This window comes from Eurosta solidaginis, chromosome 2 (genome assembly GCF_040869045.1).
Source record: "Eurosta solidaginis isolate ZX-2024a chromosome 2, ASM4086904v1, whole genome shotgun sequence".
Lineage (NCBI taxonomy): Eukaryota > Metazoa > Arthropoda > Insecta > Diptera > Tephritidae > Eurosta > Eurosta solidaginis.
This window is the reverse complement of record NC_090320.1, coordinates 301,667,548-301,680,978: the sequence shown is the minus strand read 5'-3', so window position 1 is coordinate 301,680,978 and position 13,431 is coordinate 301,667,548.

Sequence of the window (13,431 nt, the reverse complement as noted above, 5' to 3'; positions counted from 1 at the left end):
TGATAACAACATGCTAACTTCATATTTATGTATGAATGTATGTTTGTGTGGAAAGTTTCACTTTGAACATTTACACTTACATATGAAGATACATAAAACCAAAGAACAACGAAATGCGCAAAGTTTGTTATTGCCGATGGTAGATTTTTGGCAAAGTATTTGTTCATTATTTTGTTAGTTTTTATCGCCACATACTTATATAGAAATGGATGGTATTTAATTGAACACACACACACATAAATAAACTTCCTACTTATGGGCGACAACATAAACTTTCATTTCATTTCCAATTTATTTGATGTATTAAATTATTTACACACTCTTGAACATTATTGAGCTGCTACGTGCAAGTAGCTGAATTTTTGATGAGGCTTTATTTTGCACATTTATACATGTAAACACGTATATTTGTCTATTAGGGTAGGTCCGAATAAATTGAAGTTTATTTTTCTTTAAATATTTGTGTAATCGCAAGATTAATGCGAAAAGTTTGAATGAACTTTTTTTACAGTTTTAAATTTGCTTCTAAAAAGCCGAAGTAATGGGCTTTGCGATCTTTTTGTGATAAGATGTAATCTACTAAAATCTCAGTTAATTTCAATTCAATAAATCAAGGTTCGAATGTTTTGGCCCATTGTAATATGTACATACATATTTACATACCTATAAATATTTGTATGGATAAATTTTTACACAAATACAGAGAAATCTTATCTACTGGTAAATATTTAATGTTTGTGCTTAACGAGATTTTTTTAGATAACACTAAATTAATTTTGCCATAGAAGTTTTTGTATTTGCTATATAAATATTATCGACCACAGCAATGAATGATAATTTATATAGTAATATGTAAGCATTTACTATTTATGAGATGTAGATTTTTGCAACTATCGGGAATATTTGATGAAATAGTTGTAATAACTTTTCGAGTAAATGTTATAAAGAATAATCTAGTTATATCTACTTAAAATAAAATTTGGGCGGTGTCACGTCCTGTTTAAAAGAAGTCCATATTTTAATCAAATTATTTTTTCCCAACCATTTTTATTTTTGTAATGAAATGAGAGCTGCCAAAATTAGTTTCAGACGCTAGGTTTTTTATGATGTATTTTAACAAAAATCGCGAAGCAGCCAAAAGTCAAAAAAGTTCATCGATAGATATTTTTATAAAACTTTGACAAACGATGGGGAATTAAATCATTTCGAACAGAATTTTTAATAATAGACTTGCGCGCTTTTATCGGGACCTCCTTAAATCTGGAATTTTATTAATTGATAATTTTGCCCACGGTTTTTTATGAAAAAGGGCAGGAGCGACGAGAGGGGCAGGGGTGAGGGGGTCATTTACCCCGGGCCCGGGCTTTGGAGGGACCCGGGAATCTCAAAATGCTATCCAAGCTTTTTGCTTACAGAAAATAAATAAATTATAAGTTTAGGCAGTTAAGCCTTTTGCAAATCGTAGCCAAGGATTGAAACAGGCACCAAAGGAGTTACTTGGGCTAAATTTGACAGCGGAAACATATGGTGATGTTAATGGCGTTATTCAATACATCAGCAAGTTTGAATGTATTTTGTTTTCCTCCATTTGGCTCAAGATTTTGACAGTTATTAATGAAAGAAACATTATTCTGCAAGCCAGGAAAGCAAAATAAAAGGAATAGTAAAATACCTTTTTATGAATGTGAAGAGAACGAGACAATCAACGACGATCAAGAAACTGATTCCAAAAACAACACCTTTTTGGTGATAGTTGATTCGGTTATTGCAGGTATTACCGTACGATTTGCTGTCATGAAAAATTTGAAGAACACTTTTTCTTTTTTTTGGCAATTTGGATACATGGATGAGGTTTCAATACGACAAAATGTCGTTCAATTTGTCAGCAAATACAATTCAAACGTTTCCGAGAGTTTAGGAGATGAAATGATCCACTTGAAGCACATTTACTCAGCAAATTTTAACGAAAATCTGTCACCATTTGAATTGTTGAGTGCTATCTGTGCTCTAAATCTAGCTACAATTTTTCCTAACATTTGTGTTGCTCTACGTATTTTTTGTACGATACCTGTTACGGTAGCTAGTGCTGAATGCGCCTTCAGTGTTATTGGAAGGATAAAGCACTTCCATTGATCGTGTTCAACTCAAGAACGCCTTACAGGACTTGGCCTGCTCTGTATTGAAGCACCAACAGCGAGACAGCATATAAATATGTAAAACAAGGTAAATTTGATTTTGAGAATTTGTTCATTTTAGTTTAGGGGCCTGTATTTTTTTTGCCCCCGGGCCCGTATTTTCTCTCGGCGGCCCTGAAAAAGTCAATGAAACAAACTTAAATTCAGAGCTTGTTAGTAAATGTAAATATCTCAAATAAGTTTTTTATTATAATTGGAAATTTTCCATACATGGCAACCCTACTTTTTTTTATTCATCGATCAGGTGATGAGTACCGTTACTTTTTATAAGTGGGAAAAATTAAGTGAATTTTTATTGGAAGTTAAAAGTTTAGAAGAGAATAAAAAGAACTTATCCTATCTCCAAAATTTTTGGATATATTGTCACAAGTAATGTTATCTCCAAATTAAGACTAGTGAGAATGTGCGCTACGTTGCGATATTTACACTTTTTTACTTTATTACGGTTGGCGATGTTTGTGACGTGTAGCTTTTCCGGGCAAAATTGAATTTAAATATATTAAAGGTATTGTTAAATTTCTAAATAGAAACACAAAAAAAAATTATTATCTACTAATTCATATTTTATTTGCAATCGAGGGCAGGACAAACGTTAGTAGCATGCATATTGAAGTCGAATAAGAACGTTAATGAGACATTGTTTTAAAAGATTGCATTATCTACACTCAGAGAAAAAATCGTTCTTAAACGAACCAAACAAGTTCAAAGTTAAGAACATTCGTTGACAAAAGTCTGTTAAGTACGTTTTTTCTTAACTCGTGACCTATGGGCTTGTTTTAAGAACAGTTTTTCCAAGCACACCGTTCGTATTTTATGACCAGTTTGGCATTGATGTGTGAACCTTCTGTGCTCATTTCAAGCACTACTTGGGCTTAAAATAAGATTTTTCGTTCTCACGCTTTGAGAACGATTTGGGGTCGATTTAACATTTTTCGTTCTCAATTCAAGAACGGTTTGGGCTTGATAATTAATGGGAGGGGAAAGTATTTTTTTCAATAGATACCTATTTATTTTTTATTAATAATAATTTTTTTTTCATAAATAAAAAATAATTATAACAAAAAAATCGTTATTATAGTCCAAAAATTTAAGAAAAATGCATAATATGGATTTTTTCTTATGTTTCTCGTATTAAGAAATTATTCTAATTTCAAGATGTAATCTACATATATACTAAAAACATTTCATAACAAGTTTGAGAATTATCTGTGCATAAGTGAATGGAAAAATAATTGAACGAAAAATAAAAGTTAAAAAATTGATTTAAAAAATTTTATAGTTTGACGGTGATCGAACTCGCGCCACGCGATCGCAACCACAATATCATAACCACTGGGCCAATACGACTGCTTAATAGCTTGCGCCAAATGTTGTATTTAACATTGTAGGACACACGAATTGTACCGTTTCTTTTTACTTGAAATTAATTTAAGAACATTGTTCTTAATTTAAGAACATTGTTCTCATTAATAGAACATTTGTTCATATTTTAAGACCAGCCGTTCTCTTTTCAAGAACATGGTTGTCAGTTCAAGAACAAGGTTGTTGTTTTGAGAACAGGTCGGTCGTGTTTCAAGAAAAAAAAAGTATTAACATGAAAATCTTGAATTGAGTCCGGTGGTGCTGGATTTTAGAACGGCGTTTTTCTCTGAGTGTACATTTTCTCAAAACATTTTTATTTTTGTGGGCGTCTTTAAGGCTCGATCTGTACCAAATTTTACTTGTTCATTTTTCAGGTAAGCACGAATGTATGTACCAAGTTTCATTATAATCGCTGCAGTTTTAGTTTTACCGCCCACTAGTGTAGGGGGTGTGGCAGTCGTCCAATTTTGATGATATTTAAAATTTTTTTTATCTACAGTAAGTGTGGGCTCCATGATGAACCACAGCGAAATTGCAGCACGACAAGTAGTTTTCGCCGCGCTACACTACCGGGATCGCTACACTGTGTGGGGCTACCACCTCGAGTTACTCCTAACCTCATTCGATTTGTTTTGTTATGTGCCCGCTATCATCTTCAAACGACTTGACCTATGTACATATTTCGATTAAGGTGCGGTAAGGATGACACACACTGAATATGTTCATAGTGTTACCAGAATTTGTTTGACGACCAAACGGAAAAACCACAGTTAGGTACCAGTATTAATGTTACAGAATAACTACGTCCTTTTGGCAAAAACTAAAAAAATGTGTGCCTCTAGATCTGTCAACTCCGACCCTGGTAGCTTCAGCCTTGATTTTGCGTGTGCAGGACACGAACGTGCCCAACAATTATAAAAAAATATATCAGCTCGCACTACCTACATCTTCTGGTACTGACGAGGCCTTAAGGCCACAATATAGGTGGACGGTTGGCGCAAGGGTGTTCAAATGGCGGACGAGGCGCCACATGTGTACACAGATGGTTCCAAAGTAGTGGAAGGAGTAGGGTCTGCGGTATACTGTGCTGATCCGGAAATAAACAGATCCTACAGGCTGCCGGATTACTGTAGCGTTTTCCAAGCGGAAATAGTAGCCGCAACCAAAGCAGTAGAAACCCTGGAAGAAAATAGCCCAAGCTGCAATCATGTTAACTTTTATATTGACATTCATGCAGCAATTAAGGCATTAATCTCGCATAGCACAGCATCAAAATGCTTGTAAGAGTGTAAGCAGTCCCTGGAGAGAATCGGGACGGGGAGAAGCATACATCTATATTGGGTCCCAGGGCATATGGGAATAGATGGGAATGAAAAAGCGGATGAACTAGCTAAAAAGGGCGCATCCCTTGAATCTTGCTCCGTAGGCGTCCCTATTAGACTGGGCGAAATTAAGCGAAGGCGAGAGGTGCACATGATCGACCAAGCAGGAAAGGCGTAGGTTCAAACGCGGGGCTGTAAAGTGTCGAAGATTATGTGCAGGTCTTACAACCTTAGACTAACAAAGTTCCTTTTATCATTAAAAAAAGGGGACTGTATACTCAAGACGGGTATTCTGACTGGACACTGCCTTCTGGCGTCACATGCCTTTAAATTAGGATTGGTCAATGATAGCAGATGAAGGAAGTGCGGGCCGCAGAAGAAAACGATCGAGCACGTCCTGTGCTCGTGCCCTGTGCTTGCCAGACTCCAGCTATTAGGAGTAATACAGCTGTCAGATCTAGAAGCAAGTGGCTTAAATCCTAGGAAGCTTCTAGTATTTGCCAAGAGGACGGAGTTATTTAATAACATAGGTCCTGGTTTTTGATAGGGGTTTTCAATTTGGTCGTTAAAACAAACTTCTGGTAACACTACGGACTTATTCAGTCTATGTGAGGTCCTCATGGACCGGCCAGTTCAACCTAACCCAACGAAGCCTAACTTATAAAAATGTGACGCCACAAGGAAGTATCCAGCTAAAATGCCCATCATGAGCCTTAAGTATTCTCTCTTCAGAGATATGGCTTTGTGAGTCCAATAATGTAGGATTTGCTCACGATCTTAGAAATTTTGCAGCTATGCGCTTCTGGCCACGCCTTCCCGCTTGATTGATCTATGCTATTTTTGTCTTCTTTTGATTGCTTTCAAACGGTTTGGGATGTCTGCCGTCGATTCATCGAGTGCTGCCAGCTATTTTCCTTTTCGTTACCTTCTAGCCCTTTATGACGTTGAACCCAGTATAGATGCATGGTCCAGCCCTAGCGAAGTCTCTAAAATGCTTCTTTGCATTCTAATATATTTTTTGATGAAGTACTGTGTGGGAGCATCGTCTTGATTACCGCCTGACCATCAATTTGCTGCTTTCTTCTTTCTGCTGCTACGATTTCCGCCAGGAAGACACTGCAGCGATCTGGCAGCTTCTAGAATTCGTTTATTTTTAGATCGACACAGTAAACAGCAGACCCTACCCATTCCGTGAATTTGAAGCCTTCGGTATACACGTATATAGAATGTTCTGCCATATCCGCACCCTTGCGACAACCCTCCGGCGCTATTGTGACCCCAAGATCTCTTTCGAAGCTCAGGCACCGGACCGACGGTAGTACATTCGCCCAATATTTAATGGCGCTAAACTGCTATGACCATACGACCCAATAAAAGTAGAACTACCCCAAATTAACCGCAGAAATTATGAAACATGCGCAGAGCACAACTGTTTGGTTATATTTCAAAATTAGAAAGCACATATATACATACATATATATCATAGAAGTACTGATGGAGCTATGAAGCAATATTGCAGTATAAAACGCGATATGACAAGAGGGTTGACATAAAAATATTCATATTTCATAATTTGTCACACCAATACGTGGGTGGACTACGCCAACCAGTAAACAACAACCCCATAAAGAGGAAACAAATATGGCGGAGCAGGCAGTGGGCGCGTTCAGTAAACACAACTGTTGATCAGTCGTTGAGTGATAACTTTCTGAGGCTCAGAATCTGCGCGCACCATTTTTTTTACTTCATATGTTCTTTGACATTTTAAAATTATTAAAATTGTTTCTCATAATATTATGGTCAAGTGTATAAAAAAAAATAAGTTAAGAAGTAATTTTCCTTAAAATTTAAAGATAGTTATTTGATTTGGCGGTTGGCTCAACTTGTCGTTCATAAAACAAAATTTTTATCACTTAATTGACGGCAACATGTTTGCCACGTATCAACAAAAATAGTGTTTGCTGAAAACGCCCAATATACATAATTATGTGTTTCTGTACAAATCTGAGTCCTTACCTCGCAAGAAATTTATAAAGTTGATTTCGTTTGATTAAAATAACGAATAACATATAGTAAGGCAAGATGATAGCCCTTGTTAATAACAACCCCTGTGATATATAGTTTTGTTAACATTAAACATAAAATGACCGATCTGTATAACACTAATATCGAGCGACTATCTGAAGATGCCAAGAAAAGAGCAAGGACACAAACAATAGCTAAGTGGTAAGAACGGTGGGAGGCCTCGAGTAAAGGGCGTTCACCTTCACGTTAGTTTGGGACGTAGCTCAATGGAATGAGCAGAAGCACGGCTAACTGAACTACCATCTTACGCAGATACTGAGTGGACATGGCGTTTTCAAAGAGTATTTTTGGAAGCGTAGGCTAGAGGAAGATCCTCTTTGTCCAAGGTGTACCACGGAGTTAGAAAACACAGAACACACCATATTCCACTGCCCCCGTTTTCACGAGGAAAGACTCGCCTTGCATAAAGTTTTTGGGGTGGAACCTACCACGAGAAATTTAGTATCACAAATGTGCAACAGCGGGAACCTGGACGCAGGGAAAACAGAAGGAATTTAAAAAAATGAGAAATATGGAACACGACCCTGAAGTAATGCGAAATTGGTACCAGTTTGGGCGACGGTTCCAAAACTGGGGTTGTTTCTTAGTCTACGGACACACGGTTGCTACGACGGCAGCAATTATGGTGCATTAGGCTTTTCAGCCCTCCCGCAAAAAAAAGGTGGGCAACGCTTTCTAAAATGATTTCTTTTGAAATACAGCACTACCAACTTATTACTTGTGACTCTTGTGACTCAAAATCGCTCACACTCGTTTTCGCTAGATACTTACTGCGATATACTTATGAAGTTAATATGATTTTACTTATTTTTGAATGTATGCCCCTCAAAAATTGTTGGATTACGTGTTCCATTTTCTTCATGTTGGAGTCCTCTAACAATACTCATTTGCAATGCGTTTGCGGACCACCATCAGCCGATCATTGCTCGTTTTTTAACGACAGTGATCACGACACGATGACGATCGAACAGAGTTGCCAAAAGTAAAATATTGCATGCAAATAACTAATAATAAAATTTTACTTTGGCAACTCTGATAAAATGCAACAGCGCACTGGCTTTATGTATACTTACGAAAGTATGTATATAGAAATATTAGTTTCTTTATTCACGCAAATGCTAAATAATATAAGAATATTCGTAGTATAAAATATAAAAGTTGTATTGCCCCTCTTCATTTACTTTCATTTTAAATTAAATTCACTTCGATAATTCTTTCCGACACAATTCCTCTTTAGTACTTTGGCATATGATCCTCTGTGGGTGCTCCATGGAGTACTACAGTGAAAGTACTTTGGAAAGTACTCTCACGTATGTACTCTATGGAATACTCACAAACAAAGCGAGAGTGGGATCACCTACTCCTCTCCTAGGACATCGCAATGTTAATTGGAGCACATTTTCTGTATGAATACAGATTAGATTTGGAGCAGTCCTATACTCCCAAAGGAGTATTCCTTACGTTATTTATAGAGTACTCGCGTTTTTTGAAGGGTGTATGTGTCAATATGTATGTAGGTATCTTGCAGTAATGATTCATACCCCATTCGGAAGCAAGACCATATTTATTTACCCACATACTTGCACTGCACACAAAACATTTTTTGTAAAAGTAATATTTGCTTTGTACTACTTTTATTTTTCTTGAAGCACTTAGAAAAAAAAAAGTTTGACTGTCTCTAGTCTTGGCACTTTCTTCCCCCTTTTTTGCCGCGTGGCTGACACCAACAGAAAATTTCATTTAATAGGACATACAACTATAAATTGAGGTATATTATGTAAAGAGTATATATATGCTATATATATATTTACTTTGGTATTATAACATTTGCTCATATGGGCATACATTCGTTCGTCTGCGGTAAATTGCTCTGTTAAGCTTTCACCTGGAAAATTCAGCAAATTATTTTATTTTGTTTAATTTTTTCATTTTTCGAAAATGTGGTATGTGAACATGAAATTATGTCGTTTGCTTTAAATTAAATGTGATAGGTTAAGGCCAAACTTCTCCGCAAATTTGATATACATAAGCCACCTCGTCGCAGCGAACCCACTATTCATGCGGTGTTATACCAAGTACAAGAGCAATCTGCCTTAGTTAGATATGTTGGCAATCAGTTTACTAAATATATACCACAACTACATACGTGCTTCTCTTTGAAATTCGATATCAAAAGAAGTCAAAACCACAAAGAAAATCTCAGCTGCAATTGTAGGAATATCAAATTATCCTGGTTTGAAGCTTTTGCTCTCCTGTCAAAGTTTGTACTCCTAGTATGTACCTTTATAAGGAGATAGTTACAATCACTTGGAAAAAAATCTGATTTTTTAAGGAAGACGGAAGCAGTGCGGATTTTAAATTTATTTCTAAGTACAATGAGTTTATGCTTGGTGCCTTAGCTTAGCTCCGCGGGAGTAGGCCCTCTCAGAGAAACTCTAAAGTTTTACAATATAAAATTATACAAATACATAACACAGTACTAAAAATTGGAACTTTTGCCAATACCAGAGAACATATATGTACAGAATTAAGTGTAAGTCCTGTTCTAATACCAAACTACCTATGGTATTTTTCATAGAATGGACTTTACTCGTACATACATTTTCTTTGAATATATTTATAGTCCAGCACGTTTTTGATGGTTGTTTTTCTTTGTAAAATTGTTTAAATCTGAAAGAGTTACAACATTAGTGTGCTGAGAAAATATTGTTACTTGTACAATGCTTAACATTTCATACGAAAACTTCAATTCTCTACCATTAGTCCTTCCAAAGTTATTTTACCCCAGAAGTGAAATTGCCGGGTAAATCTTTTGTAAGATGTTGCAGCATCATGAAGCGACTTGATAAGATAACAAAGCTTTTTGAAAAGTATAAATCAATTTGTCGCAAAATTGCTGGTGTTTGTTTAGTGCACTTAAAATTAGGTGGCAATCCTACACAATCATATCTTTATTGAGAAATCCATATGAAATATCTTTCGTTTGAAATATATATTGGAATATTAAATTTTTTTTTAAAGTTGTTAACAGGTGGCAACCTTGTGAAAACATCCTAAGAAAAAGAGCAAGCTAAGAAAAGAGAAGCGTTTTATCGAAGGGTAAAATTTCGTTTGAGTGGGTGAAGCCATTTTCAAAGTTTGAGTAGACAGTAAAAAAAAAAATTTATGACATACTTATACAGAAATATAACGTAAATACATTTCGTTTAGACCCGTCTTCATATGTCCTAATCAATTAAAAACGTATTCAAATAGATGGAAATCTTGAAAAAACATTTAGGCCCGGTTTTTCAGTACTAATTCAACTGAAATTGTGTCATACTACGCTTAAATATATTCTGTAGTTTTTCTAACTACTTTAACTAAAGTATAATCTGAGCTTCAGCGGCCGATCTGGCAGGGCTAAACTCTAGTTAACCTATCAGTTATTTGCGTTCGTTCGAAATGGCGTCGAATATACCAAACAACCATTTGGGCTTGACTACCAATAGAGCTCAAGTTGATAACTAGCATACTTAACAAAATCACAAGCGATGTTTCGAAACATCATTAGTGATACCAACCAAATGCTTATTTCTCACAATAAAATAAACAGCTGTTGGCTTTGATGGTACCACCTTGGAGAAGATTTTTTTTAACTCCACCTCAACTCGATATCCAATGTAGGGAACTGGAGAAATGTGTTGGATATTCTTTTGAGAACTGTATATTTTTCAAAATCCCCCAAAGGCCGGAGAATAATTTGAGAGTGACGTCGGAGATTAACTCGATAACTATACATTTTACAAAATTCTCAAAGATTGCATAGTTGTTGGATATCAACTTCAGAACTATCAGGTTAAAGCTTAATTAGAGAATGATGTTGGTTATACCTCCAAAACTAGATATGCATATATTTCTCTAAGGCTGGAGAAATATTTTTTCCATGTTTGTTGTGTAAAAAAAATCCAGAGCTGTTGTCGTATCTGCAAATTACACAGGCCTGGAAAAATAGGATATTTTTTTTGGATCAGGAAGTCATTTCCAACGCATTTTTGCGCGCTGACTCCGAATCCGTCCTCAGATTTGGTCCAGCACGTCAGGATTTTGAGATATCCTAACCTAAATGTGCGAAAAACGCTGTTTTTAGCATTTTTTGAGTTTATATATTAATAATAGGAAATTTTTTTGTGCAAATCTGCTTACAGTATTTTTGAAAACTACTCTTTCCCCACAAAATCCAGTTTCTAACGCCACGGTTTTATTTTTTTTAGTAGCACTTATATCAATAATAAATACATGACCCAAAGTGTTAGTGGCCACCTCATGATATGTGACTTCGAAAACAAACCCCAACTTGAATTGACCATATCTCGGGGGAAAAAAATCGAACCGAGGCGTTTGAAAATGGATTTTGTGCGGAAAGAGTGGTTCTCGAAGATACCGTAAGCAGATTTGCACAAAAAATTTCTTATTATTAAAATATAAACTCAAAAACTGCTAAAAACAGCGTTTTCCGCACTTTTAGGCTAGGGTATCTCAAAAGCCTGACGTGCTGGATTCGGACACAGCACGCAGAAATACGTCATAAATGACTTCCTGATCGGAAACAAAAAAACCTTGCAGGCCTGTGTTATCTAGATAATAAAAAAACAATGCTGCCGCACAAAAAAGCCTACCGCAAAGGCGGCCTTAAACTGTGCCTGAAAAACTGCTCTGCAGTTTAACTGGAGTTTTAATTTGACTAGAGGTTAAGCAAACTTAGTTGAAACTTAGCTTAAATACATGATTCCCAATCTGCGCTTCGAGGGAGATCTTAAGGCCACAATAGAGGTGGACGGTTGGCGCAAGGGTGAGCAAATGGCGGACGAGGCGATACATGTGTACACCGATGGTTCCAAAGTAGTGGAAGGAGTAGGGTCTGCGGTATACTGCGCTGATCAGGAAATAAGCAGATCCTACAGGCTGCCGGATTACTGTAGCGTTTTCCAAGCGGAAATATTAGCCGTAACCAAAGCAGTAGAAACCCTGGAAGAGAATAGTTTAAGCTGCAACCGTGTTAACTTTTATATTGACAGTCAAGCAGCAATTAAGGCAATAATCTCGCATAGTACAGCATCTAAATGCGTATTAGAGTGTAAGCAGTCTCTGGAAAGAATCGGGACAGGGAGAAGCATACATCTATATTGAGTGCCAGGGCATATGACAATAGATGGGAATGAAAAAGCGGACGAACTAGCTAAAAAGGGCGCATCCTTTGAAGCTTGCTCCATAGATGTCCCAATTAAATTGGGCGAGATTAAGCGAAGGCTAGAGGTGCACATGATCGACCAAGCGGGAAAGGCGTGGGTTCAAGCGCGGGGCTGTAAAGTGTCGAAGATCATGTGTAGGTCTTATAACCTTAGACTAACACAGTTGCTCCTATCATTAAAAAGAGAGGACTGTAGACTCATGACGGGTGTTCTGACTGGACACTGCCTTCTGGCGTCACATGCCTTTAAATTAGGCTTGGTCAGTGATATCAGATATAGGAAGTGCGGGTTGGAGGAGGAAACGATCGAGCACGTTCTGTGCTCGTGCCCTGCACTTGCCAGGCTAAGACTCCAGCTATTAGGAGTGATACAGCTGTCAGATCTAGAAGCAGCAAGTGGCTTAAGTCCTAGGAAGCTTCTAGTATTTGCCAAGAGAACGGAGTTATTTTATAACATAGGTCCTGGTTTTTGATAGGGTTTTTCAGTTTGGTCGTTAAAACAAACTTCTGGTAACACTACGGACTCAATCTGTCTATGTGAGGTCCTCATGGACCGGCCAGTTCAACCTACCTACCTAGCTTAAATAACTACTGGAAAAGCTGGACTTAAAGTAACAACACTGAAGTTAAAGAGCAAAAAACGGATCATGTAACCTACAAAAAAACATCAAGTGCATTCGATTTGTGACCGATTCGGCTATTCGAATAGTTTTTTCCTAACTTCAAATGAGTTCTGCGATTCGTAAAGACGTTGTGAAGTGATCTACAGCTTACATATTTTGTACTAGAAAAGAAGTTGCAAATCCTGCCACGTTTCCAGAAACTCATCCAAATAATTAAAATTTAAATTTGAACGACAAACATTTGAATCTAAGAAAACATCAATATTCGAATAATCACAGGTTCATGCAGAAATTGCTACTCGATTGTAAATGAGCTACCATATTTAAAATATTTTTTGAGCTTGCGGGGGCGGCTATAGCACCATTTACCACCGTCCCGCACATACCGTTATCTTAGCTATTTAAAATTCAAAACATAAACCCAATTATTTGCCCTCAACTTCATAACTGCTTGAAAAAGCACATAAAGAGTAAGAAAAATCAAGTTTACTTTTATCTAAATTGATATTATTTACACGCTCGATACTGCGGTAACTAAAGACACAAACAAATAACTTCGAGAGCAGCGGAAAAGAGTTTGGGAGCAAAAGTAAGTGGTGCCGCCAAAGATGGGA